The 27119-nt window shown below is 42.8% G+C and overlaps 1 protein-coding gene across 1 annotated transcript in view; it reads left to right on the top strand.

The window, feature by feature from the left end:
• The window catches only part of RNF144A (ring finger protein 144A), a 339972-nt gene extending 314987 nt beyond the window's left edge, over positions 1-24985 (top strand). The window contains exon 11 of the transcript XR_006596038.1: positions 23532-24985. The gene's annotated coding sequence lies outside the window, so the exon portion shown is untranslated. The remainder of the gene's footprint in view (positions 1-23531) is intronic.
• Positions 24986-27119: the final 2134 nt, after the last annotated feature.

The following is a 27119-nucleotide window of genomic DNA, read 5'->3' as shown; positions in this document are numbered from 1 at the left end:
TTTCTACTAACCAGGGAGAAGAATACATATTACTACCCCCAAATCCTTCAGTAATTTATGATAGCCTTACAGTGTATAGCTTCCATATGATGGGAAATAAAAAAACACCCTAAAGAGGAAAATACAATTAAATAAAATATAGTTCACAACTCAGTTTCCATATGCAAATAGGCATGAACAGCGTATTCATCTGTATATAATAAATTTAAACTTTTGAAAAATGAAGAACTAAATTAGGGCATAGAATTTCTGCCTCAGAATGGAGATATATGAATTTTAGATGCAGTTCCAAGAGCAAGAGAAGGTTGTGCTAGTCTGTATTTTAGTTAAGTTGCCATGTAAACACCTTTGCACATGAAGTTGTCCAATATTTGTTTTATACCTGAAAAAATAGCTTGGGCAATCTAATGTCAAACCTAGCCGTATCTGAACAAGAACAAATTAAAGAGCCAGTGATTTATATACGCGTAAAATTTCTGGTTTAGCAACTACTCCCTACACAATTTTAAACATTTGGTTAAAAATAATTTACAACGTTTTAATTAAGTGACAGAATGGATCTTTCCTGTACCTGCCATTTTAATAGGGTCCCTATAGTTTTCAGTGGGGTGAATATCAGGAAGACTTTTGTGCTGAAATTTAATAATAGAGTTTTCCTGTCTGGTAGCTCTTCAGAGGGAAACAATCTGGCATGCAGGGGCATCTCATGACAGTGGAGTAGCTTTGTGTGGGCTTCAGGCCCTAGGGGACATGGCCACTGGGCTCCCCATGTGGACCAGGTGATTCCACCCTTCTGGAGTGAAAGTTGCTTATCAAGGAGCATACCCAACACAGATTTTTTTTTTTCTTCTCTAACTGACAAAATGATTGCATCACATGCTACTGAGTGCTGGAGTTTTCAGAGAAAACACAGTCAGTGCCATGGCAACTCAGAGACACATACATGCAATTACTCTGGAAAACAAGAATGGAGAGCCCCAAGGAGAAACTCAGACCCAGAAAGCAATGGGTCTGACGATGACACAGGACATCCATGAAAGATCATACAATTGTGATATCACAGAGAAAGACAGTGACACAGAGAATAGTATTCCATCGATTTTTCTGATACTATGTGGTGGTTCTTTTTCCTTTACCTTGAATTTAAACTAGCTTACTTGTATTTATTTCTTTTGGTAAATATCTCCGAGGCAAATATAAATAATATGCAAAATAAAAATGAAAAAAACCAAAAATATTTCTTGCTAGACTCTCTACAAGAAAGAGAAATAGTGTGGGATTCTGACAGAAGAAGCTTTGGAGATCAGGAAGCATTCCATTCATTGAGAGGCTATGACACCAGACACTTTGTGTAGAGCATGGCGATGTCAGAGATGGGCCAGAGCTTAGTGTGAGCTCCCCCAGTGCCGCTTCTTCTAGACAAACAACAAAACCAGACAGAAACCCATCTAGACAAATGCAAATGATCTGTGTTGGGTACAGAAATCAAAGCCTTCTTACTGCCGTCTGGGTCTCTCCTGTCTTTCTGGAGGAAAACCAGGAAGAGATACAGTAAACCCAGCAAACACTGGATCTGGCAAAAACAAAAACAAAAACAAAAATCTACAGACCTAAAAAAATGAGTGTTGGTTTTGGAATGGTGGAAGAACTGACTGTCCCACAAAAGAACAATTTTGTAGGGGAAGGTTTCAAATGGCCAGTTTGCATCCTAACCAGATCAAAGAATTGGAGGAACTAAGACCCAGTTTGCTTCCATGTCTCCCACCTACTGCACACTTGCATCATCTTGACCTTGCCTGATTTAAACGCGACTTCACTTTCATCTGCTTGTATACTGACACGCAAGACCTCAATGAAGCTGCTGATACTGGTAGGTCCTATTTCGTGCCACGTCCTGTCACTCGGCATTGAACTTGACCCAGGCATAGCAGTTGCTGCTTTGCCTAATGGCTGTGATCGTTATTCACATGTTTTAGTCATTCACTCAGAGAATCACATCAGCCATCGACTATGTGCCAAATGATTGGCTGGGTACTGTAAACACGACGCAACAGGACTGAGCCTTTGCCCTGAGGAGGTTGATGATAGGATGAGAGACACAAACAAGAACCCACGATTGGGTGGTGGTCAGTCCCACATCCTGTAAGGACACCCTGGGAAGGGGATGTAACCAGCCCATTGTCAGGAGTCTGGAAGGACTTCTGGGAGGAAACTACTCGTAAGCAAAATCCTACAGGAAGCCACACTTGCCATAGATGAAAGTTGAGTAGAAGGAAAATAAAATTAATAATGGCTTTTACTGATGGCTTATGATGTCCTAGAGACTCTGCACAGCACTCTCCAAGCACTATCTTCCTTGATCCCCATTGCAGTTCTGGGAAATGCATGGTGTACAATGGATGGGGAACAAAAGGAGGGATTGGGAGACATTCCTCATTAGAATTATTCAATAACGCAATCAGCTCTTTAGAAATAGTGAGCTCTCATCTTCTAGAAGGACTCAAGCAGTGGCTAAATGAACTCAGAGCCAAACAGATGACTGAGCATGGAATTAGGGATCGTACTTCCTCAGATGTTTCTAAGGGCCCATCCACCCCTGAAATGTTATGACACTAAAGCATCTTAGAAGATTTATATAGCATGGTATTTGTTATGATAATGTACTTGGATGATGACTAATATTGTTACAATGTACTAAGACCTGATTAATCTGAGTAATAATAACATATTTTGGCAACAAAATTGTAATGCAGCATTTCTAAACATTTGTTAGATCACCAAGAAATTTCTGTCTCCTGAGGACAGAGGGTTGTAATGATTTTGACCCATGGGGCCCATATGGTTATAATGAGTTCATATTCATTATGTATATATTCAGGAAAATATGTTTATTGATTGATAGCACATTCATTTGGATTTTAATAGTAGCTGTAATAATAGCAATGTTGCCCTATATTGTGGCCTCCCAAACATGTCGCAACAAAGATTTTCATGTTCTTCTTCTCCTTATCACACACTAATGAAAAACCAAACTGAATGCAAGAGTCAAATTTCCCATATTTAAAAGCCAAGAAATTAGCACATACATAAAATGATTAAGGAATTTACATGTATTTATTCTAGATAATGTAAATACAGGATACTTGACTGAAGGCTGTATTTAAAGGTAAGGGTCTAGGTTTGCTCCATAAAGCCATATTCTTTGCTTTAACCTGAGAATATGTGGCTCAGTGATTTGAAAGTTCTTGCCTTTGGGGGTTCAAAGAGGCTCATGCAGAGCTGTGGGCATTGAAGTGTTTCGGCACAAACAGAAAAACTGACTATGCAATTATAGACCAAACCAAGTAAAAGCAAAGATGAAAATTAACCCCTTCAAAGGAAGTCATAGTCAGAGCTGGATTAAGAGTTGAGTTCCTGTCTCAGACCTCGTGACGCCAGCTACAGAACTCCACGGTTGACTCTGTTATTTCCTGAAAGCCTCAGCTGACTGGGTTGCATATTTTGGGGGAAGGAAGGCGAAAATTTCAAGATCTCCTCTACTACCCTTCATACAACCAAATGACCAGTTTTCTCACATTTTGATAGCTCTGAAATTGATATGCTTATTACAACTCATATTAATAGAAAGCATTGTATCATTACATAATTCGTGGCACTTTTCTTTCTCAGAGGTACACAAAACATGCACACATCTCATACGTGACGTCTTAGATTTGCTAAAATTGTTGCATTTTATATCCCGACTTCTGGTCTACCCACTTGATTTCCCCTTTCTTCCAAGAAAGCGAGTTCCCTGGCATCTGCTGCCTTCCCTTCGACACGTGTCTGTATCTTCCTCCCGCGTGTTGTCTCCAGAACTTTCCCTTTCCCTGCATGTCTGCTGGAGTAGGGATGGCCCACAGACACTCTAGATTCTCAGGCCCCTTCCAGAGTGTGGGGATGTTTCTGAGAAGCATTCCCAGTGGGGGACCACTTTTCACAGCCTTCTTTGCACTTAGGTGGGACCATATGACAAGTTGGGGCCAGAGGAAGGTCAGAGGAAGTAAAGAGGGCCGCTTCTAGCTGAGGAATTGCTAAGCTGGTGTGCCCCAACTCTCTCTTTGCTTGACCTGAGGGACTTGGGTCAGCAGAACCACAGCGCAAAAGGAGTTCCTGTTTAAAAAGATTTAAACATTGCGACGCGACACTATTGTACCCCTGATATGTTGAAAGTAAGCTTTGCTAGGTATTAGAGTCAATTTCCAGGTGATTCAATGATGTCTGTGGGACTGGAGAGAAGGACCGCCCTGTCACGGTGTGACAAGAGTTCCGCATTCACATGCGCCACCCGTAGGGACATGTGTGGTCTCATTTCTCACTCCGGATGAGATGGGGTTGCTTGCATAGATCAGCGTGTCAGCTGAGACAATAAGGATCGCTAATTCAAATACAAATATATCATACCTGACATCGTTACAGAGCTAATGATGCATGGGGGCCCAAAGAGGCCAGGGTCTCCAGCAAGAGAGAATGTCAGAGGGCTAAGATGATGTTCTGGAGCCATTTTCTCCGGGAGACATTTGCCAAATCTGTTTACAGAGCAAGAGCCTGAGAATCTGGGGTTCACCTGGTCAGAAGTCTGCACTTAGTAGGGACAAGGAGATCGTAATAGAGACGCTACACAGGAAAGAGGCTAAAATCACTCAAATCACTCTGAAGGTGGACTGGAATCCAAAGACAAAGCAGACAAAGGAAAGAGAACGACAGGTAATTCTCATGAGAAATAAGAGAAAATGAGTTTCTTTTTTTGGTTGTTTTAATTTTTTTTAAGTTTATTTATTTATTTTCAGAAAGAGAGAGAGAGCACAAGTGGGGTCGGGACACAGAAAATCCCAAGCAGGCTCCTTGCTGTAAGTGCAGAGCCTGATGTGGGGCTCAAACCCACAAATTGTGAGATCATGACCTGCGCTGTGGTCAAGAGTCGGGGACACTTAACCGACTGAGCCACCCAGCGCCCCTAGAAAATGAGTTTCATAAAACCATGATTAACACATGGAAGGAAACGGGAAAAAGAAAATAGAGGAAAACCAGAGAATTTCAAGAGAACCAGAATCTCCAGTTAAGAAACAGATAAAAAAACAAGTAAAATATACATTATCTGAAATTAGAAACTCAACAGTGAGTTTAACTGCAGGATTAGTCTTTCTTTGTGACAATGGAGAGCTCTTACACCGCATGCCATTTGCAAACAAGTGAACACAGAATGGATCATTCAACCATATTTAAAAGTTAGAACTATAATATTTCTGGAGAAAAGTTAAGAGACAAACCTTCGGGTGACTTTGGGGTTGGCAAAGAGTTTTGGAGAAGACACAATAGGCAAAGCCTAGTAAGAAAAACTGGTGGCATGCACCTCCCCGAAATTTAAAATTTCTGCTTTAAAAATTTTTTTTAACATTTATTCATTTTTCAGAGACAGAGACAGAGCGTGAGTGGGGGAGAGGCAGAGAGAGAGGGAGACACAGAATCCGAAGCAGGCTCCAGGCTCTGAGCTGTCAGCACAGAGCCTGATGTGGGGCTCGAACCCACAAACCGTGAGATCATGACCTGAGCTGAAGTCGGACGCTTAACTGATTGAGCCACCCAGACGCCCCTAAAATTTCTGCTTTTTAAGAGACACCTTGCAAAAACCAAAAGATAAGCTACCTATTGGGAGAAAATATTACCAATATATATATTCATCAAAGGACTTGTGTGTAGAACACGTGGGGAAAAAAACCTTACAATTCAATGAGATAAACACCCAATTAAAAAATTTAGGGGCGCCTGGGTGGCGCAGTCGGTTAAGCGTCGGACTTCAGCCAGGTCACGATCTCGCGGTCCGTGAGTTCGAGCCCCGCGTCGGGCTCTGGGCTGATGGCTCGGAGCCTGGAGCCTGTTTCCGATTCTGTGTCTCCCTCTCTCTCTCTGCCCCTCCCCCGTTCGTGCTCTGTCTCTCTCTGTCCCAAAAATAAATAAACGTTGAAAAAAAAATTTTTTAAACAGGGACTAACTAATCCAAAAAAAGATATATGAACAGTCAATAAACACATAAGAGACTGTTAAATGTCATTAGTTATCAAGGAAGTTCAAATTCAAGCCACAATGAGATATGGCTATCACACCCACGTGGATGGATAAAATGTTAATACGAGTGGCAGTAACAAGTGACATCAAGACGTGGACCGATGGCACTGTCACACGTTGCTGATGAGAATACAAAAGGATTACAATTGCGTTGGGGCACAAGTTAGCGGTGTCTTATAAAGTTCATCAGAAACTTACTATATGACTTGACGACTTGATTCCCAGGTATTTACACAAGAGAACTAAAAGTCCACAGAACACATGTCCACAGATACTAATCCACAAAACATGTATCTGCTTTCAAATGTTCTCAGCAGCTTTAGTCACTGTAGCCTATAACTGGACACAACTGTCCATCAACACGTGAGTGGATAAACAAAGATGTGATATATACACACAATGGAATAATACTCGCAATAACAGGAAATTAAGTACTGTTATGTGAATATGAATGAATGTCCGAAGTATTATGCTGACGAAAGAAGGCAGACAGAAGGGTACATGTTATATGATTCCGTTTGTGCACAAGGTAGAAAGGAAGAGTCTGATCTATATTGATAGAGGTAGATCAGTGGTCTTGGGGGCAGGGGTGAGTGTTGATTAGGAAAAGCAGAGGGGGAGCTTCTGGGGTGACGGGGGCATTGCATATCTTCATTGTGATTGTTGTTTCACGGATGTATACAGATTTATCAAAACTTAATGAGTTGCATCCTTAAATGCTTTACTGCTTATAAATTATGCCTGAGAAAGCTGATTTAAAATGAATGAAACCATTCTTATCACTTCTTTGCTTATCAGAATCATAGATTTCCTCCTCCGTGCCGGTGTGGCACGGTGTTTTTATTCTATTTAACAGTTATGTCATGTTATGGTTTCATAATTCGTTGGTTTTATTTATATGCCCTCGTCTGGATGACAAGCTTCTGCATTATTAGAACTGTCTTATTTATTGTTGTGTCTTTATTGCCTGTTTCAGTGACGGGCACATGGTAGGTCCTCCATAAACGCTTGTTGAGTTGGACTGAGGCGAGTCAGTGTTTGTCGAGTTACGAGATGTGACAAGCCCTGTCTCTGGTAGGCAGGCTATGAGAAGAGATGAGTAGCCACATGGTCCAGGGTCAGATCCACCAGCTCCTTTGGTGTGGCTGGCAGAATTGCTCTAACTAGTGGCCAGAAGTAGGTGGGAAGAGCTCCGTGGGAAGCCAGAGAGACCAGTTCAGTGGAATCTATGAGGCATCAGGATGGGAGCCAGGTGACACAGCGGCCTGGATACTTAGGGCAGAAGGGACCAGAGCTGACAAGCCAGAGGTTAGGACAGGGGATGAAAAGACCAACCGGGCATGACTGCTGAGCTCTGCAGCCATCATTGTGTGCACCTTCATGTTGTGTCTGCCAGAGTGTGCACGACCAGGAGCTCTGACAAGCCCCATGAAGAGGGATATCGGTTGAGTAGCAGTTGGAGAATCCTCCCAAAGCAGGCAAGCAGATTGTCATTGGCCCAAGCTGACTCCAAGGGAACAGAAATGTCAAAGCCAGAGCCGCTTGGCTGTCTAGGAGCAGCACAAAGGATCGCACTCGGGGGCCTCATTAGACTACTTATGTTTGCTGGGCCAGCCCATGGGTCCTTACCAGAGGTAATGAGCAAGAAGAAAGCTAGGCATCAGTGGTTGTCAAGATCGCTGTAAATCTGTTCCCCCTTCTTAACTTCTGTGGCACAGAGAGCTATGTTTATGACATTGATCCTGCATTTTGTTCCCTCTCAGGAGAGCCATGATAAGATAATGATACACATGTCAGCTGGCATGTGTGAAACTGGCAATCAGAGGATTAAACTTGGGAGTGTCTTTGGGAAATTCTCAAAATACTACCATGGGTTGTCTGAACTCTGCCAAGTCTACCTCCTAAATGCAGCATCTTCCACCTGTCCCTTCTCTCCCAGCCTCACACCAGCACCTCAGTACAAGCCATCAACCCCGGCTTCAGCCATTGCAAGAACCTCACCACTGACCTTGCTCTGATTCATTGCCCTCTCATCAACATTGTCCTCATTCAGAGTAATTTATTTAAAAAAAAATTGGCTGAGAGACTGCTCTGATTATAATCTCAGGTGGTGTTCTAGTGCCCACGAGAACATTTGCAACATGGCTCCGTTGGCCCCAAGAACCTCACACTAGTCCTTCCAACTTGCAATCTCTCTCTCTCTCTCTCTCTCTCTCTCTCTCTCTCTCTCTCTCTCTCTCCAGCTTCCAGTTCATTTTCTCAGTACTCAGTTCCCATGTGCTGAGAGAGGAATTGTGATCCTCACATCTTTTATTTACATCCATTGGTTTCTGGAAGCCTGTGGGTGGCTTCCTTTGCACCCGTTTCCCACCCATAAACTATGTAACCAGAGGGTGGAAGTGAAGATATTGGCTAAGTAGAAGTTCTGGATGTTGGCAAGGCAGGTCCTGGAGCAGACCTTCGAGAGGGCAGACACATTCCAGGCACTTCTCTGGGTTCTAACAGCACCCTAGGTTCTCCTCTAGCAGGGCACTTGCGAGCCGTGTTTTCAGGTTTTGCACGGTGCCAGGTACCCAAGTGATAATAACTATTTATCAATGTATCATTCACAGTCTTTACTGTATGTTACACACTATATACCAAGACCTCCTAGTCCAGTGACTTACCAACTTTTACATTCTGAACATTCACCATGATGCCTGACCTATAAGGAACGGTAGTCATTCATTCACTTAATATACACTTACTAAATATATCCGATGGGACAAGTTTCATATGAGGCCGTAATGTTTAGCAAATTGGGCGGAGTTCTTGACTCAGAGAGTTTCCCAAAGTATGAAGGGACCTCTGCCTGCATTAGAATCACCAGGGCTCTTCTACCCATGCAGATTCCCAAGTCAAAACATGCATCTGAGGCCTCAGAATATGCATGTTTAACAAAGATCCCAAGTGATACTTACGCATAGTAAGTTTGAGAAATTCCGGCTGAGTAGTGATAAAATCATATGGTAATGATGAATTGGAATGAGAAGTGTGAGTTATATTTTGATATATTTCTGGCTCCTAAACCTATCTAAAAAGCATCAGTTATCAGAGTCCCTGTACCGCACAGTTCATCCATTTGATATCCCTTGCATTATGGTGCTTTTATAATATGTCTTGTGTCTCTTCAGTGCACTTTGAGAGCGGGGGATGTATTTTATGTCTAGCCATTTCTCTGCCTTACCCTGGGAAAGCACAGAATTAGGGACAGAATAAGCATTCAAGTGACCCTGGATGAGGAAATGAACTATAATGCGACACGAATTACACACACGGGGAGCACAAAGAGGCCCGATTTAGCCCTCCCTATGCTGCAATTTGGATAGATATCTTGGTTGCTGACCATTCGTAGGACTACAGAATCACAGCTCTGGTGGTGATGTTATGCCATCTTGATTAAGATAGTTTATTCAGCTTGATTCCTAACTTGTCAAACCTTTGGATCCCCATGGGACTTGGCTTTCCTTATCAAAATATTCCTCCCATGCTCCCGGGTGCACTGCTGCTTAAAGCCTGGTGTGGAGGCATGTAGGTATGAACACAGAATTAGGGACCAGCCCCTGCGGCACGTGGTTTCTTCGTCCGATGAGCTTTTCGGATCGTCCCAAATCAAGAGCCATGACTGTAAGGTGAGCAATCAAGCCTGGGCTGAGGGCTCTGCTTTCGTGCATGTCTTTCTCCGATGCCATTTTGCAGACTCGCCCCAGCAAACTCGAAAGCTTCAGGCTGAGGACTCGCCGTCTTCACTCAGGGGAAACAGCCTGTCCACAGAAGGACATGTCAACTCTCATGGACAAATACTCATTTTGTGATCATGACCCAAATCATACTTCCTGTTCTTATTTAAAATGCTTCATCCTCCCTCCCGCTCCTCTATCCAGAACAATGAAAAATTAGCTACTGGGTAGAGAATTGTGTTTGGTTTAGTCGACATTTCTAGTTTTATTTATTTATTTATTTATTTATTTATTTATTTATTTATTTATTTATTTATTTATTTTAAATAAAAGAGATGTAGTAAAGAGTATGTTTTTCACATGAATAATGTGACAGACTATTCAGCCACTCTGTGTGCATGTTCTTTTTTTTTTTTTTTTAATTTTTTTTTTCAACGTTTATTTATTTTTGGGACAGAGAGAGACAGAGCATGAACAGGGGAGGGGCAGAGAGAGAGGGAGACACAGAATCAGAAACAGGCTCCAGGCTCTGAGCCATCAGCCCAGAGCCCGACGCGGGGCCCGAACTCACGGACCGCGAGATCGTGACCTGGCTGAAGTCAGACGCTTAACCGACTGCGCCACCCAGGTGCCCCTCTGTGTGCATGTTCTTAAGAGATGTATCTGACTTCCTAAGCAAATGTCTCCTTTCTAGAAAGCTGATAGAGCTGCTTAATATGCCAGGGCGCACAGTTCAGAAGACTAATGCAAGTATTTTGATCCATTTCTTTCTTTAAGTAGGAGAAGCATGTTACTGCTTTTCTCCCTCCCTCCCTCCCTCCCTCCCTCCCTCCCTCCCTCCCTTCCTTCCTTCCTTCCTTCCTTTCCTTCCCTTTCTTCCTTCCTTCCTTCCTTCCTTCCTTCCTTCCTTCCTTCCTTCCCTTTCTTTCTACCTACCTACTTCCTTCCTTCCCTTTCTTTCTACCTTCCTTCCTTCCTTCCCTCCCTCCCCCCCTCCCCTTCTTCTCTCCCTCCCTTCCTTCCTTCCTCCCTCCTTTCCTTCCTTCCTCATACTTTCTCCATTTGGAAACACATCTCTTATTCAGTGTTGTTGATGATTTACACTCACTAAACACACCATTGTTCATGACCGAGCCTGGTCTTTCATTGTAGGAATTTTCAAAAATAAATTCCCCCCAATGTAGCAATGATGAAGAAATAGGCCTCAGCCTCTGAGAGTGGTGCTCACCAATTTTGTTTCCATTTGCTCCTCCTTGTTTTCATTCTGAGGCCAGAGCAATTTTCATCTCCTTCTGAGCACTCCCTATTGAAAAGCTAAGTGTTTCAAACAGAATGGGCAAGACTCGGCACACTGCTCGACTTCCCAGCAAGTTAAGGACCTACCATCTGACCATTAGCACCCCACCGGGCCTCAGAAGGACCGTTTTGCCTCGGCTGAATGTCATTCCAGCCAGTAACAATTATTTACTTCTGGAAAAAATTTGCTAAGGGACATGGAACCAACTGGTGTTTTTGATTTCAAGGCCTGCTTGGTAATTCGTAAATTTCAGCTTGGGAAGGAAATTTGCAATTACCTCTCGAGAACATGCCATTTCACAGGAACTGTAACGGCTCTTCCCTGTGAGAAGAGAGTGTGTTTTATAGTAAGATGTGCCACCAGGTTCCTCATCAAGGAAATGGCTTTTCTCAGACTCAATTTACATTGGATGGGGCAAAACTCCTAATTTTCTAAATCTGAGCCTTTTTATCATGTAAATTTATGCTAAATTTATAACTCTCTTATATGCAAATAAGAAACTAAAAAAAAACAAAACAAAACAACTCCATTCCTCCATAATGTCAATAATTCTTCCTGGCAAAATAAAAATTATCTTTCCCCTGTAGCCTCAAACCACTATCTACACTTCTGTTGTGATGATTATACCAACGTCACCATGTCATATGGATTTGCAAGTGTGTTTGAGCTTTCCTGCTGTCTGAAGGGTCTTTTGGGGACTGGGGGTGTGGACCTCTACATTGTTTTGTACACTGCCTTGCATCTAATAGGTATAATTATATGTTATATGTAATTATATACTAACTTTATATAGTTAATACTATTGAATGAATTAACAAAATTTTATTCATAGATTATGAATTATGCACGTGTGTGTGCATGCGTGTGTATACTCTTCTTACTCTAACTAGTACTTTTCAATTCACCCTATTAGCCCCAAGTGAAAATGGAGGCAAGAAACACGTTAAGAGTTAACTGAAGATAATTGGCTCCTCCCTTCCCTCAGTCTCATGTTTTGCTTCGATTCCTGTTCTTTGGCACCTATGACAGTGGTCATGCTATACAGAGCCCAGAAGGTCAAGTTTTTGTTTGTTTAGTTGGTTGGTTGGTTTGGTTTTCGTAGAGGAACCTGGGCATTCTTGCAAGTCTCAGAGAAGGAATAAAAAACAATGTAATACGTTAGATGTGCTGACCTTGTAGAAATGTAGGCTAAATTATTCTTTATGAGAGAGGGATTCATCCTGACCTTTCCACAAGTTCTGTTTGATGATTCCTTGAAGTAATCACTCTTTGTGTTCAGAGCGCTCTCCAGGCCACCTCCCTTCAGTCTTATACAGGTTTCTATGATTCTGTCCGGCAGAACTACAGTGGTGTCCCCTTATCCACGGTCTTGCCTCCCCTGCTTTCAGCTACCACAGTCAGCTGAGGTCCAGAAGCATTGCCAGGAGGTCAACAGTAGCCTCAGGCTGTGTCACATGCCCAAGTCACTCACCCCACTTCATCTCATCACGTGGGCATTTTATCATTTCACTTCACAAGAAGAAGGGACAGCGTAGCACAATAAGATATTTTGAGATAGAGAAAGATCATGTTCCCATAACTTTTATGACAGCATATTGCTATAATTGTTCTGGCTTATTATTCGTTATTGTTGTTAGTCTCCTACTGTGCCTAATTTATAAATTAAACTTTATCATAGGTACGTATGTATAGGAAAACACATAGTATATGTTGGGTTCAGTACTATCTGATTTCAGGCATCCACTGGGGGTCTTGGGACATACCCCCTGCAGATAAGGGGGGATGACTATTCAGTGGCATGAGAAAACCAAGCCTGTGTATCTAGCTCTATTTGCCAACTGCAGGCTTGTTTTTTGTTTTTTGTTTTTTGTTTTTTGTTTTTTTACCTGCTAGCTCCTTCCTTCCCACAGAAATAAATGTCATCTCCAAGTAACTCAAAAGTGAATTCTTGGAATTCTTGGTATAACTTAGTCCTAATAGAGACGTATATAAATGTGTTCGTGTGTGTGTGTGTGATGAGTTTTCTTTTTTTCTGCACAATAAAGTATTATACAGATACCACGAGGTAGTGGTTATTGTCAGAATGTCTTGCATAGATTTAAGGCTATTTCTTTAATGCAAGGAGGTCAAACACTAAAAAACTCAGCAGGTTCCAAACATTTGCACAGTTCTTCTCGATGCTGGTGGTAGGTGTAAGTCTTGGTCCCACCACTATTAATTATGCTCCTGGGGGCACATCAGGTCAGATCTCTGGCTCTCACTATCCTTACCAGCAAAGTGAGAAAAACATCTACTTTTCTGGCATGCTGTGACAATGGAATATGAAAACTCACAAGGAGTCTATGGCCGGAAGGTTTATGAGACCCAGTTGTCTATGGTAGGGCTTGCTTGCCTCAGAATAGGATTATCATGAGAAGGAAGGGAGAAAAAAATAGGGGTCTGTGTGAGACCAGCAGAAAATGCAAGAGGAACCGAAAAGCCTGTAGTCAAATAAGGTGACCCAACAACAGAGTAGAGATGGCTATAGAGGTAGGAGGTAGGGGTGGGTGTGTGTGAAAGGTCACCCGGAGGGCTCATAGATCAGCCCAGAGTTTTATACACACCTCTGGGTGTGAGTTCAGGAGGATTTTTGTTGTTTGTGTGTTTTATTTGTATTTGTGCCATTTTCTAGATTGTCTAGATTTTGTAGATTGTCTGAACTAGCTTACCTTACAGTATCATGATGAAGGTTCAACACCCTAATAAATATGAAACTTACTGGTAAACTCTTAATTGCCAGAGAAATACAAGGGATTTTAGTATTATAACTATTGCAGCATGAAAAGCTGGTCTGATTTTACTCCCATGAAGGTGTGTGATAGGAGGGAAGGACTGCCTCGCCCAGAAGCAGTCCTACTGTTTTCCCTGAGTCTCGTTTCTTCTAGCCACAGATCTCTGGGAATCAGACTAGTGAGATTTACCATGAGTCAGGAACGATGTAAATTTCCGAGGTGCGGAAAGCATGGGAAGACTGTCCATAACACCTGTATTTAGGAATGGGAGTAGCAGCTGCTTTGAGATGCTGGGGTGTTTCTTCCCGAGAAACATCCACATCCAATCTAATCATCTGCCCTGTGGTTTATAGGACCATGGTCCCTCTCTTTCAATTTGTCATTTTTCTCTGACTTCTCTGGACTTATGCCTAGGCATGTGATCACACTGTAAGCCCCCCCCCCCTTTGTTTCTACATCCATCTTCTGTCACCAGCAAACTTGCCCAAACTCACTCTCTGTCTAGGTCTATTCTCTTTTGGGATCCCCATTTGGCAAAATTTTCAGCACGGCTGACAGATTGGCTGTAGCAGTCAGATGTGTCTGTGTCTCAGTGGTCTATCTTAGCTGAACATCTTTGCTTTAAGTTTATGTGACTGGGTAGAAAAGCATATTTTCAAATATCCCAAGTGCGAATGGCCAAGCCCTGGTGCGCAGCCCACAGTGAGAGCTTCGCGGTTCATATAATTGGCAAAAAGTAGAACAAATCCTTAATGATTGAAATGGATTGAAATTATTCTTGATAGCTGTCTCTCCACTATTTTAAATTATTATCCTAACCCCAAAACACGCGTTGTGTATACAGATATATTTGCTCTGTGCTGTGCATTCTCTATCCCATTTTCCCCAACAGACGAGTCAATAAACGATAGCAAACTGTAATACAATGCATATCGCCTCATTTGCCAGATTTGTGGCCAAGACAGGCGGCTCCGTTAGAGAAATGGAGAAGTCTTAATTTGCCCATGTTTCTATCAGCATGTGAAAACCTGTGTGCAGGAAGATAGAGCTCAGGACGGTCAGGTTGTTTCTGCCCAGGTACAGGAGAGGACCAGTCGCAAACCGTCTCAAGTTTTGGCTCAGTTTAAATGCGGGCTATGAACAAATGCAAATTGTCTCCACCTTCCCGAAGCTCTTCAAATTCCAGTGTTCGTCGACAATTTTTCCCACAGGGCTGATTCCTAAACCTTGAACTAGAAGCACATAGAAACAATAATGATGAAATGAAATGCGGTGGATTAGGAAAGCCACAGTTTTGTGACATTAAAGGAGGTTGTGAGGTTGTTGAAGAAAATAATGAACCAGAAAGGGTGACAAATCAGTGACTTCTAATAGGCATAACTCATTAAAATCATTTTTTTAAATGTAAAAAAAAAGTTTTTTAAATGTTTATTTTTGAGAGAGAGAGAGAGAGGGAGTCAGAGTGTGATTGGGGAAGGGGCAGAAAGAGAGAGAGAAAGACACACGCGCACACACACACACACACACACACAGACACACACACACACACAGAATCCCAAGCAGGCTCCAGCCTCCGAGCTGTCAGCACAGAGCCCCATGCGGAGTTGAACTCACAAACTATGAGATCATGACCTGAGCCGAAGATGGATGCTTAACTGACCGAGCCCCCCAGATGCCCCTAAAATCAGCATTTTTTGAAGAAAAAGGTGAAAAGGAATTTAAAGTGGGGCTGGTAGCATGGAAAAAAAAGTTTTCCCAAGATAGTTTTGTCAAGATGCAGGCAGGAGAACGCGTAAATCTCTTGCTTTGGTACAAATCCGGGGGCCCAGGGACGCAGAGTGCAGGATGATGGCTTTCCCTCTCACGAAAGTCCCGTCTTGGATTGCTGGTCTGCTCTGGCCCCCTTACATTTGTTTGTGAGGAGATTCCTCCAGTAATGGCCTGGCATCTTGCCACCCACATGGGTATCACAAACTCACTTTCCTGTAGAAAAGAAAGCCCCTGTCCTGTTTAGAGTACAATATGCCATATTTTACTTTTTGAGAAAAAAACCTCTGCGACTCTGTGATAATTTTTTTTTTATTTTTATTTATTTATTTTTTTTTTAATTTTTTTTTCAACATTTATTTTTAGGACAGAGAGAGACAGAGCATGAATGGGGGAGGGGCAGACAGAGAGGGAGACACAGAATCGGAAACAGGCTCCAGGCTCTGAGCCATCAGCCCAGAGCCTGACGCGGGGCTGGAACTCACGGACCGCGAGATCGTGACCTGGCTGAAGTCGGACGCTTAACCGACTGCGCCACCCAGGCGCCCCTGTGATAATTTTTTAAGGAAGAAAGCCAAACATAAGTAAAATAGACCAAAAACATGTCATGTGAAATAAAGTGGATTTGGCGATCTGATACTGAAGTCAACGTGACACTCAAAGTAATCAATTTTTCACTCTTGTTTTAAATAAATTAGATGATGATGCAATATTTGAACTAATTTATCTTCATCTTGTAGCACCACCAGACCTCTGGTCACTGCGCATTTTACTGTGAAAACTAATGGTGGTTAAGCCATCTTCTGGTTTCTGTATCTGGAAACCAAGCAGTGCAAGCCAAACATAGTTTTGTTATTTCTGCTGCTGCCATGATTGTTACTACTGTTCTGGCAAGTTCTCACATAATGCTTTGTCAGCTTCTTCTAATTAACTTCTTTCGACTCCATTATCACATTATTGGAGTGGGAATATTTCCAACTATGTGGAGTGGCTGTAAAAATTCAACGAGATGACCCTAACAAAAGCAAGGATCACACTGCTTGGAAATATGAGACGTATTTTCTAATGTACCAAAACAGAGGACGATTGTAATACCATTGCCATCCACGACTGCTCTCATAAAATAAAACATATATAACGCCTTACATGTTTTGAATCAACAAATGGTTGGAAATCCAAAAGAAGCAACCGTTTCGTCTCTGAGGTGGATGGAGCACATCGATGCCGCATGAGTTTGGTTTTCTGTGTTCAGAAAGGTGTTTCCTGGGGTGTGTTTTCCTCTAAAAGTAAAATTGCTTAGTTGAGGTCTCTTGCTACTCCCACATCTGGTTGAAACCAACGTTGGATTTCATGTTGTCTGGGGCTGTTAGAAAAAGCAATATGGCAGGTAATGACTGCATGTGAGAGGGTGATTTCAGCTGTAAGACATGAAAGGGACATTTCTTATCCACATATTAAGGAGTCCCGAGAAAGGGCAGGCACACATGGGCTTAGTTCAACTGACTCAAAACGGCCCTCAGGGTTCCAGCACTTTCACGTGTCTTCTATTCTTTTCTTGGTACAGTGACTCTTAACCATAAATGTGTCTAGTCCTAGATCCAAAAAACTGCCAAACTCATTCAACCATATATCACAGAATGGGGATCTCTCCTCAAATACCTCTTTCCATCAGTGGAGAAGAGGTTACCCAGAAAAACTGTGGAGAGGTTCTTCAGGTCTCCCTGGGCAGGACTGGGTTACTACAGAATGTCGGGGAAAGGTACCGGCAGGTACTTCCGTGGGCTAGAAATGGCTGTTGAACAGGTAACCTGTTTTGATGAAAACATTATCCATCCACCTATCTACCCATAGATAGAAAGAGACCATAAATCTGACCCCATAATCCACTGAAGAGGCCTTTCTCTTTTTCTCTTATTCAACCATGTCTAAAAAAATTGGAGGGAGTAAGGCACTTATTTCATTAAATTACTTCTAATTATAATTTATTGTTCTTTGCTAGATTCTTGAGTTGTTCAATTAACTCACTTAGTTTCATTCTTTCCTATTTTAATGGTATCTATTCAAGGCTATTTAATTACATTAAAATTCTACTTATACGCCATGCGTTTGACTAGAAATAATTCACACTGTCTTTCAGTTCTAAATATTTCTATTTCTATTTTTTTTTAACACTTGAGTGCTTCAGGATCATGTTTAATTTTTTAATTTATGAATGTATGATTTTTTGCTTATTTTTAACTTAAAAGTTTTATGATCAGAGGGTTTTTACTGCACATATTTTTTTAAAAACTTTGTTGAGACTTTCTACGTAATGTGTGCAAATGATAAAATATTTTATTGCGGTTTATGTAGAACAGGTATACAGTTTGAAGACACGCATTATATACTTGTATGCATATATTAGATCACACTCATAAATATTTGATGAACTATTTTCATTCTTAATATTTATTTTCCCAGATTGAGCTATCCTTAAGAAAAGATTATTAAAATATCTTTCTAGGGGCGCCTGGGTGGCGCAGTCAGTTAAGCGTCCGACTTCAGCCAGGTCACGATCTCGCGGTCCGGGAGTTCGAGCCCCGCATCAGGCTCTGGGCTGATGGCTCAGAGCCTGGAGCCTGTTTCCGATTCTGTGTCTCCCTCTCTGTCTGCCCCTCCCCCGTTCATGCTCTGTCTCTCTCTGTCCCAAAAATAAATAAACGTTGAAAAATAAATAAATAAATAAATAAAAAATAAAAAATTATTTAAAAAAATGTCTTTCTATATTAATGTTTTTTCTCATTTATTCTTGAAATTCATGTAATTTTTTTCTAGCATATCTCTAGATAAACAAGTATATGTAATTTATAAATACATAATTATAGGTGTATTTTAATCCTTACGCTGGCAATAGTTTGTTAGTATTGAAAGTATCTTAATGGGAAACACACAATCCAAGGTAGTTTAGTTCATATTTGAAAGACTCTAATCAAAAGCCAACATCATGAGAATGCAAAATGGTGTAGCCGCTTTCAAAGGCAGTTTGGCAGTTTCTTACAAAACTAAATATAATCTTACCATGCGATCAGTAATCACGCTCCTTGGTATTTACCTAAAGAAGTTGAAAACTTAGGTCCACACAAAAACCCACACTCAGATGTTTACGGCGGCTTTATTCCTAACTGCCCAAACTTGGAAGCAACCCAGCTGTCCTTTGGGAGGTAAGGGATAAATCTTGAGTTGTTAGTGGTATTTCTCTTGTTCTCCCTCACCAGCAACCCCCTCTCCTCCCGCCCTCCCCTCCCCCACCTCTCCCCAACCTTATTGGGCAATTTTGAGCTTGAGTCCATTCAATCACAGGTCCTCGGTCAAGAGCCAGACCTTATAATAATCCCTCCGCCCTTTGCCCCACTTAACGTAAAAAAACAACTTGCTTTTTAGAAGACAGACTATAAATATTTAAAATTTGTTTTTAAAATACCTGTCCCACATTCCTTTTCTGCTCTGTTTTGAAATGGATGTGATTCATCTCACCAAGAACCCAGTCAGTATAACAAGATAAACGGAATAAAAATGAGTAAGAAAGTGCATTGTGTGAAACAAAAGGGAAGTGAGTGAAGGGATGTAGGGTGAACTCAGAAGTGTTTGCGTACAGATTTGGATTGAAGCTTTCTAGTATCTGATGCCAAAACGCAGGCAGGAGCTGTGACAAGCAACAGAGAATATAAGGTACAAAATGAATTATTTGCCCCTAAAAAGCACAGTTATTTCTGATGATAAAACTTAAGCAGACATTTCTCGGTTATTCCTATAGAGCACACTTGACTACACAGCCAGCAATGTCCATGACCGTGTGCGTTCTTACAATAAAGCCCGTAATACCCTTCCAGTGTTCTCGCTGCATGGAAAACCAACCAACCAACCAACCAACCAACCAAACAAACAAAAAAGCCCGAGAATCATAAGAAGCAATCTGTGGGACACTGGGAAAGAGGCAAAGTGATGGCCCCCAGGCAAATGGCTCTAGGTGTCCAACTCTACACTTCAACAGATTTCAGGGTACCTGGAACACAGGTTATGACCCTCACTGACAACCCTCCTCGAGAGGGAGAATGGGACCCCTTGTTTCTCAAGCAATCCCATTAATACTGTTTCCCTCTGCCCAACTTTATAAAGGTTTTGAATGACGCTCAGGTCATTCCTGTGGCAACTCTCATGCATATTACCAGCCAAATATCAAACCCTGTGCTTTGATTCAGCTGAGCTGATGGTAGAATCTAGTCCTTGACAAGGATTGCCGTGAGCAGAGCATTAAACCGTTGGGTTTATTCCTGCTGTATGCTCCAAACACATTTGGGAGAAATGATCCTTTTTCATTAATAACAATGACTCAACAAGGCCTTGATTTCTAAATAGAATGGGACACGGGGTTGTGGGGTCATTGATAGGTCTGCCACTTTGTAGATGTGTATTAGAATTTTCTTCTAGTGGTAGAGGGATTGGGTGGTGGGTATGCTGTATTTTGAGAAGTCCCCCAATTATACCATATTCCTTTCCCCCCCACTCAAGAAATGGTGTTCCCCTTTGAGAGCCTCTACTTCAGTATTTAATGAATTAACTTTTTATGTAAAAATATTAATTCAAAAGGTATCTGCAACAATTATGTTTTAAAAACCCATCTTCTGTTTATTAAGACCATGGCTAAGTCAAAAAATTCATTTGGAAAACACTTCCTGGTATGTATGTATTTTGGTTACCTTAGTTTTTCTTTACTAATCAGAACTTTGCTAAAAGTGAACATTCATACAAAAGTGCCTACTTCATATGCATAAAATTTCCCGGGAACTGGGGACTCAGATTGAAATAATGATCAAGGCACAAAGTCCAAGAATTTTCACCATGGATTCAATCTAGTTAATTCTATGCACAATATAGGTTTCCTATCTTCAGAAGCATTGCCTATTTTTTCTCTAATTAGTAAATTACTATATGTAAATATTCTATACATTCTTTAGAACAGACTTTTGTCAAGTGTTGTATCAGTTTAAAATAATCTACTTCAAACCATTGAAGAATTGTGAATATTTATTGAGTTTATTGGATTTGAGCTGGGTTTGCTTCAAAAGGTATTTTTTAAGCCCTGCCTGATCCCCTGGAATTAAGTCCCAGACATAGCTGAAACCTTTTAAAACTAAACCATGAAGCCCTTAGACTCTACCGCTCATCTCTCTCCATTAGCAACACACCACACGGAATGAGACATTTTGGAATTATTATGATTCCATGCTTTCAGAGCATGTATTTTGCCATAATTTTTCCAACTGTGTTTCTGTCCTTAAAATTCATTCAGTGTATTTTTTTGTCTTCACCAGCTCCTGGACGCCATTGTCTTTCCATTAGTGAACTCCCATTCATCTCTTCCTTTGGTCTTTGTTTTTTTGTTTGTTTGCTTGTTTGTTTTGTTTTATTTTTTTAAATATTTATTTTTGAGAGAGAGAGAGAGAGCAAGCAGGAGAGGGGCAGAGAGAGAGGGAGACACAGAATCCGAAGCAGGTTCCAGACTCTGAGCTGTCAGCACAGAGCCTGATGAGGGGCTTGAACTTATGGACCATGAGACCATGACCTGAACTGAAGTCAGACGCCCAGTCGACTGAGCCACCCAGTCACCCTTCTTCCTTTGGTCTTTGTTCTGCCACCAACCTTTATGCATTCATCTCAGTGATGTTTGGGGCCCTACAGAACTCTCCTTTGCCATTTTCCCACTCAGTCAATATTTGTAAGGACGTGCTTTCAAAGGCCCGCTGCATACACCAGCGTCCCTCTCTTGTTGGAAGACGGTATCCGTCTTGATACTCTTTGCTACCTTGAAAACTCTCAGTTTTATTCTGTGTTTTTGTTTTTTTGTAAACTGGGTCACAGATGTTTTATTGCTGCAAAATGCTCTGAAACTTTTTCATATGTTCAGTGGGAAAAGATGCCTCTCAAAATTCATGCTGAAATAATTAAGCTTTTTAATTTCACTGTCAATTTATCAGAACAAGTGATAAATCTCTCTTTATACTGCCTGCTTCTACACACATGCCTTTTCAGTCCATTTACTCCCTCAGATTGTCTGTGAGCGCCTTTCTAACATTGCTCAGCATGGCGCATGGAAACGCTGACACTCTACCAAAATCTCAGACAGGCCGGGTCACCCCAGGAAATGTCGGTCCATGCTCCCTGGAAACCGATGGAGCAGGGCTGTGGCTACTGTGGCTGTGGACGAGACTCAGTGATCCTGTGTCTTTCTGACTTAGCTCCCTCTGTGCTCAGGATTTCTAGAAATGTCGGCTCATTCCAGAGAATCTGACGTCCTTGTGGATGTGACTGATTCAAATGTATTTTACCAAACATGTATCGTGACAGTGACAGACATGAAGTCTTTGGCAGGATCCGGGTCCCAGTCAGGGTCCCAGTTTTGCTCCTGACTCCAGGAGATCTTGGACAAGCCCCGTCCTGTTTGTGACCCTTAGCTCCCTCGTCTCAAAAATGAGGAAATGATGCCTCAAAGCGCTCTTGAGAGGGTTCCATATAGGTACTGATTCTCTCTGAGTGCCTGACACCTGGTGACTGTTCAATAAATCCCGGCTCTTATCTCTTCCTTGGATTTCACAGAATGGTTCTCAGTCTGTTGACTTGGAATTTGTTGAACCATTACATGCTGCTAATATATTCAAATAGCTGCAGAGTTGCCTACAAGGGTCAGTACTTCCGCGTTGTCTCATTTGGCTCTTTTCAGTCGACTTGCATGTCTATGATAGATGGTAGCTTTCTCAAGTTTAAGTAGAAGAGGCAGAGCTGAGGAACTCGATGGTGTCGTTTTGGAAAGAAACGTGTACTTGGTTGTACGTGGTGATTTGTGCACTAATTGGTCTTTGTTTAAACAAAACAGACAAACAAGCAAACAGACAAATGCATTTTTCCTGAAACTATTTTGCCTGACCAACCTATTCTCTGACTCTCTCTTCCTTTCTTCCTCATGCCTTTTTCCAACTCTGATTCCTTCTGTGTGTTAGGCCAGTGGCTGAAGGATTTTTCCCATATTGGGCCAGGCGTGATATTTAAGCTTTTTGGGGCAGACGGCCTTTGTTACAACTAGTCAACCCTGCTGTTGTCCCAGGAAGGCAGACAGATGGCAGCAAGATGAATGAGTATGGCTGAGGTCCAACGAGAAGGCCGCTCTCTCCAGGGGTGATTTTTGCTTTCCAGGGGTCACCAGGCAATATCTGTACACGTCTCCATCCCCTAATGGACAAGGGTGCTGCTGGCATCTGGTGGGTGCAGGCCAGGGGTGCTACTCAACATCCTGTACTGCACAGAACAGCCCCACCCCCAACAAAGACTTATCTGATCCAAAACATCCATAGCACCAAAGGCAAAAAGCAAAATTTTCCTTATAAACACTAACATTTGAATTTCATATCATTTCGTATACAAAAAAAGATATCAATCTCTTAATTTTTTTCAACTATTAAAAGTCAAATCCACCATTGACCAGCAGACCATACAAACACTAATGGCTGGCCAGTCTGCCAAGGTGGGTGGAAAGGCCAGTCTGCAGGAAGATGGGGGACAACCACAGTAAGTTGTGAAATGTAAGTGTCCTTAAGACCCCTTCTCTCAGAGCTTATAAAAGTGGGGCAGCCCCCTTTCGTTTCATGTACTTTCCTGTGAACACTGTACTTCAGTTAAGTTCCCCTGAAGAATTATGGCTTATTCCCTTGGCAAAAACAATGAATTACAGTGGGAGTTTCATTGGATTAAACCTCCATATATGTTCTACTCTTTAGAGACACCTGGCGTTTTGTGTTCTCCTTCTTCTAACAGTTGCTCCCTTGTTTTCCCTCGCGGCAGCTTTCATCGAACTGTTGCCTGGTTGGGCTGACAGCTGACACAAACCCAGAACCTCTGTGCTCTGATGTCTGTCTCCAGCCCACGGAAAATCACTCCCCAGAACAGGTGGAGAGTAGCTGCCTTGAGAACGTGACAGGATCTGTCAGGGTCCCCTGTGGGGCGGCCCTGCCCAGACATCTCTGCGCCAATGCATATGGTGGATTCTACTCTACTTAGTGTAAAATCGGAGAATCTGAGACTCCAAATGCACCTCTTAGTCCTTGAGGCCATAACTTCTCGAGCTCACCCCAAGACATCCGAAAATCCCCAAAGACAACTGGTGTGTACTGGGGCAAGGGACATGGTTGTGTGTTTGAAAAGGTTGTGGATGGCCAAATACACAGTGCTGGTCCCTAGAGTGCCACAGAGCAGTTCTGTGCAAGACACCCCAGCATGTGGGGTGGCATGTGGCTGCCACCCCAGCTCCCCCAGCACAGAGGACCTTGGGGGACTGTTCTCTCTCTTCCACTGCCTTCAGGAAACACGGCCAGAAAACTGAATGCCGCCCCCCACTCCCCGATGACCATCTCCTGGCCTCAGTGACCCTTGGCACTACTCAAGACTCTAACCTAATGATGTTGCAGGGTTTTATATATAAAGAGTCTACGAAAGGAACTCAGGGAACTACACAAACACACATATGAAGGCAGACACACTTTTCAAACAATATATATTCAAAGGTCTTCTGTCAGTCAGCTGTTTGGGATGTGGGACCTGTTTCCCCATAGAATGATTTCATACGTAGTTGGTAGACTCTTGGATTATCTCCTGGAAGACCAACTAATCCAGAGTGTGCCGCCAGTCTCCTAGAGAAGCGGCCGTGCATGGCAATGTTTTCATAAAGGCCCCCTATGCTCAGACCCAATAATTAATTGATGTTTGCCTTGCGGTGGGAATTGTTCCTCCGACAGGCGCACCTCACTTTCTGAAAGTTCACATTATGCCACTTTGCTTTTACAAGAGGCCTGCTTCGCTGCCTGTTTACACTAACAGAAAGGGATCTGAGGAGCTTTTATGAAAGAAAGCTGTTACCGCACAAGTGGATTTCTTCCAGAAAAGCCAAGTGGGCATATCACAAACTTTGGAGGCTACTCTGCGCCTTAAGCTATTTGGGCTTACAAAGGTTTCCTGAGAATGGTTTACCTTTGGAGAGCAGGGGACACCTGTATCTTCTGCATCCAGGGTGGAAGAAGGCTAAGGATCTGAGAGCAGCCTTCACTGCTTGCCATGGTCCCAGTGCCTGCCTCCAACTGGTCCCTCTTGGTCATGAGGCCTCTGCCATATCCAAGCTGAATTCCAGTGGAGATGCACTAAGTTCAAATCCCAGCTGGGTGATTTGGGTATGGTCTTTGGTTTCTTTGTAATAGTATCTACTCCTTAGGGCTACCGTAAAGATTAACTGTGTAAATATTTAAAATGGATTTAGTGCACTGGTCCACAATAAATACTCAATAGATATTAGCTATGATAATTTTTTTTTAATTTTTTTTTTCAACATTTATTTATTTTTGGGACAGAGAGAGATAGAGCATGAATGGGGGAGGGGCAGAGAGAGAGGGAGACACAGAATCGGAAACAGGCTCCAGGCTCCGAGCCATCAGCCCAGAGCCTGACGCGGGGCTCGAACTCACGGACCGCGAGATCCTGACCTGGCTGAAGTCGGATGCTTAACTGACTGTGCCACCCAGGCGCCCCATAATTTTTAAATAAATGATTACTTGAATCGAGCAATTAGCACCACTAGATTTCCTGCCCTACCTGTATATTCTTTCATATCCACTCAAGAGCCCGGTGAAAGAAATCTTTTCATTTCTCCTGGAGAAGAATATGAGGTACAGAGAGGCTAAGTGGCTTGTGCAAGATCACACAGCCAGCAAGAGATGATGTGTCAATTTAAATCCACATCTGTCTTTCTCCAAGAGTAGAAATACTCCTTCTTCTGTATTTCCCTATGTTCCCCATTCCTACTTCTTTTCAGTGGGAATCTGAGATGTGGATCACGAAAAAACTCTGCACTAGAATTTTGCTAGAATGCCAGCTGCAATACCAGCTACACCATTGCATTAGCCTTCTGTCACCGTAGAACAAACTGCCACCAGCTCGATGGTCTCCCAAGGCTGTGATCAAGGAGTTGGCCAGGGCTGGGTTCTCCTCTGGAGAGCCCACTGGGAAGCGTCCTTCTGCTCACATGGTTGTTGACAGTGCTCTGTTGCTCATTATTATAGAGCTGAGAGCTTCAGTATTTTTTGCTGGCAGTTGGTTAGAAGCTACTCTCAGCATCCAGAAGATGCCTGAGGGTCCTAGAGACCCCTCACAGTTCCTTTCCATGTGGGCTTCCAGAATGTCCTGCTTGTATCGTCAAGACAGCCAAGAAGTTTTGGAGAGAGTCTAGTAGGGAGGCAGTAGCGTCATGGAACCACATTTCCATTGTAATCGTGCCATTTTAAGCATATTTACTGGGGGAGGGGAGGGTAGTGGAGGTAAAAACAGACATTGACGCCTAGCTGATGACACCTATGGTCCCCCCACCCCACCCCGGTGTGTCGTAGAAGCAAAGCCAGAGCCCATTTGCTTTATTACCCCGTTCTAATCCACACAGCCTTTCTTTGTTTCCCATACGGACTCTCTGAGTTAGCCGCCCTGGAAAATACATTCTTTCTCCATGGATCCAGCTTGGAGTCTGGGAAGTGTTCATTCCTGAATTAATTTCTAGGACATAGAATTCTGGGAACCATTTTAGAAAAGCCAGGAAAACCCATCCCGTCTCTTTGGGGGGGAAATCTCAGGCCTCTTGTCTCCAGCGGCTGTGATTGTGCCTTTCTGTGCACGCCCCCCCTCGTGCCTGCACCTGCCCTCTGGCGGCCCCCACCCACCCGCCTGCTGCCTATCTGCTCCTCATGCACCTGCTCCCCGCCATTGCTCTCGGTCCTGTGAGAACATGCCCCAGCCCCATCACCCCTGCCGATGGGGCTCGTGCACAGGGTAGCACACTGCGCTCTCTCCTGCAACTCTTCAGATTCTCCCTGACTTACCAGGGTTGCTGGAGCCATCACTGGAAGATACTTTAACGTTAATGTGGCCCTCTGGAGACAACGTGTCCCATCTGAGTCACGGCCCCACCTAGCCGGGCTCCTCAGTAATCTAGCAGGAGAAACAATTCTGGGTTTCTGGGGAGGTGAGCCTTACAGCATCTTCAGTCATAGGACGAGAAGAGCCCTCACACAGGCTCCGTGTTTCTTTCTCTACAGCATCTGAATAGAAACGTTGCCGACAAAGCCTTAGACTCCCAAGGGCACGGACAGTATTAGCTTCTGCCCACTGGGGACGCAGTAGCAGAATTCCTGGTGATCTTGACGAGAGGTTGCTACTAGCTTGTGAATGAAGCTATGCTTAATTATGCTTTTCTCTAACACTTCAGAAAACTCCCTTGAGATCTCTGACAGCTATTTCTACTACACTGATTTGCTCATTTGCTCATTCCTGTGCAACAAAAAAACCTGAGCGCCCATAATACACGAGGTACTGTGATAGAAAGGTAGTATGAGGAGA

The sequence above is a fragment of the Felis catus genome, chromosome A3 (genome assembly GCF_018350175.1).
Source record: "Felis catus isolate Fca126 chromosome A3, F.catus_Fca126_mat1.0, whole genome shotgun sequence".
Classification (NCBI taxonomy): Eukaryota; Metazoa; Chordata; class Mammalia; order Carnivora; family Felidae; genus Felis; species Felis catus.
This window is presented reverse-complemented; position numbering and strand designations above follow the sequence as displayed.